The sequence below is a fragment of the Mus musculus genome, chromosome 8 (genome assembly GCF_000001635.26).
Source record: "Mus musculus strain C57BL/6J chromosome 8, GRCm38.p6 C57BL/6J".
Taxonomy (NCBI): Eukaryota; Metazoa; Chordata; class Mammalia; order Rodentia; family Muridae; genus Mus; species Mus musculus.
This window is the reverse complement of record NC_000074.6, coordinates 52,076,226-52,079,051: the sequence shown is the minus strand read 5'-3', so window position 1 is coordinate 52,079,051 and position 2,826 is coordinate 52,076,226. Positions and strand designations below refer to the sequence as shown.

General features: G+C 35.4%; 1 pseudogene; it reads right to left on the bottom strand.

Annotated features, from left to right (window-relative positions):
* Positions 1-309: 309 nt before the first annotated feature.
* Positions 310-448, bottom strand: Gm24929 (annotated as a pseudogene).
* Between the last annotated feature and the right edge of the window lie 2,378 nt (positions 449-2,826).

Genomic DNA, 2,826 nt, shown 5'->3' with positions numbered 1-2,826 from the left:
GCAACTTAAAGGACATGCAGGGCTAAACAAATAATTATAAAATAATAATCACATTATGCACAAGCAAAAATCACAGCTTAAAATATAATTGGTAATACAAATATATAATTCAATTGTATAAAATTTTTTAATATGCAAATGTCATTGTTTGGCAAATTTTAACAACTCATATCATTAGGTCTTCTCATTATTCTCTATGAAATAGAAGAAAAGATTTCCTGACATTAAATACTAAAATTCAAAGTCATAATAAATAAGACAAAAGAATCAAACCACATAATCATCCTCTTTAATTTAAAAATAATATTCAATGGGACCCCATACAAGCACAAAACATGTAGTTAAGTTTTCCACATTTGGGAAAATAACAGAATATCCAGAGTGAAATGGATAAACCTCTCCTTGAAAAACACACCATTGTTGTCTTAGTATCTCCTCTGCCAGGTATTACAAGCCAGTTTTAGATGCATAACCTATATGCAAAAAATTAAATTGCCTAAATTTTATAGCTAATTTTGTCAGTTTTTTTTAAATTTATTTCTTCTTCCTTCTTCGTGCAGAATAATTTGAGATCCCAGATAAGATTGATACTTGCCCCAAAGGAAAAATTCATAGAAGAATTGAAGTTGCTGAACAGATTCACAACCCCATAGGAAGAACAACAATATTGAACAACTAGACCATCCAGAGCTTCCAGGGAATAAACCACCATCCAAAAAGTGCACATGTAGGGACCCATGGCTCCAGCTGCATATATAGCAGAGAATTGCCTTATCTGGCAACAATGGGAGGGGAGGCCCTTGGTCCTGTGAAGGCTCTATGACCCAGGATAGGGAAATGCCGGGGGAGGCATAAGTTGGTGGGTAGGTGGGGGAAGAGTCCCCATAGAAACATTGGAGAGGGGAGATGGAATAGGAGTTTTGAGGAGGGGAAACTGGGGAGGGGGATAACATTTGAAATGTAATATGTAAAATAACCAATTTAAAAATAAAATGAATTAAACATCAAAGCAAATTAAAAAAGAGTTATGCTGGATTAAGTATTTAATATACATTTAATACTTCTGTTACAAGCTAGGAAGTTTTGTTTTTTTCTTTCCTTCAGCGTCTGCCTTGTTTCTGTTGTTGGTGTTGGCTTTTCTATAACTCTCTGTTGTGTTGTATAAATTATTTGCTGCATGAACGAAGAGTTATATTCTTTAACATTTTCAATAGGAACTTCAAGAGTAATTTGACAGCCATTTCAGTCTTGCAAGTGCAATAACTCTCAGGCATCAACCACTACCAGGACCAGTCTACCACTGTCAATGTCTCTCCCATATCCTCGTCAATTTACATACAAAGATTTTTACTTTCATGTTTTATAAGGTCTTTCGTCAATACAGCATGTTAGATATTTCCTAAATGTGAAAAGTCCACGAATTTACCAGTATATCAAACACTTTAGTATTTTCTCTACCCATCATTTGCAAGAAATACAATACTCCTTTAAATAATTACTGTTGAATTCCTATAAGTATTACTTATAGGCAAGTCATTTATCCAGTTAGCATTTAAAAATAGATGAGTCTTTTTCAACATTTTCAAAAACACTATTTTAATTGTGTGACATTTGCCTATTATGTGTGTACTTTCTCACTTATTACAAGTAAGCTGCTTGTCTGTACTTTATATTTTTTACTTTCTTTTTTACATTTTTTATAGTTTATTTTATTTATTTACATTTCAAATGTTATCCTCCTTCCCAGTTGCCCCTCCACAAGTCCTCTATTCCCTCCTTCCTGCCCCCTGACTCTATGAGGGTGCTCCCCCACCCACTCACCCACTCCTGCCTCATTGCCCTAGCATTTTCCTATCCTGGGTCATCAAGCTTTCACAGGATCAAAGGGATCCCCTCACAGTGATGCCCTCGAATGTCATCCTCTGCTACATATCCAGCTGGAGCCATGCCCCCACCACCACCATGAACTCTTTGGTTGGATGTTTAATCTCTGGGAGCTTAGGGGAGTCTGGTTGGTTGATATTGTTCTTCCTATGAGGATGCAAACCCCTTCAGCTCCTACAGTCCTTGCTCTCACTTCTCTATTGGGATACCTACCCTCAGTCGAATGTTTGGCTCTATACATCCCCATCAGTATTGGTCAGGCTCTGGTAGAGCATCTTAGGGGACAGTTATACCGGGCTCCTGTAAATAACCTCGTCTTGACATCTGTAATAGTGCCTGTACTTTCCAGCTACATCCTAACATTGATTTGATGTCTTGTATATAAAGTGTAATCAGTGGTAGATGAGGAACAAAGAAGACTAATAGTGTTGCAGTAGCATTACTTTGTTTCAGTGACAAATGTTTTAGTTAAAACACTCTAAGACAGATAGCCAATGTTTCCTAGGTGCTTCACTCACAATCTTGACAGTTAAAAACATGGATGACATTGTTGTAATTTTTCACCATCACAGCTTCTTAGATGTTGCATAGGAAATTTTAGTAATATTCATCTAAGTTATCAGAAAGGCTGAAAATTCAGAGATGTCATATGAAAGAGGCAGCCTTATAAAACGTGTTTCTAAATTAACAAAAACTTGCTATGAATACATTTCTTTTTAAAATGGATAACATACTAAAATATATGAATAGGCTTGCAAAGTGTTTCTAAAGAATTTTTTTTTTCTGTGTATTGATGTGATTTGTTTATTTAAAATGATTTTCCTCCCAAGTTGCCCAGTGATTTAGGTTTTCATTTACTTTCATCTCAAATAGTCAACATACTTTCTGCAGTTTATTTTAACCATGCATGCTATTTTAAGATTATATTAACATCAGAGACCA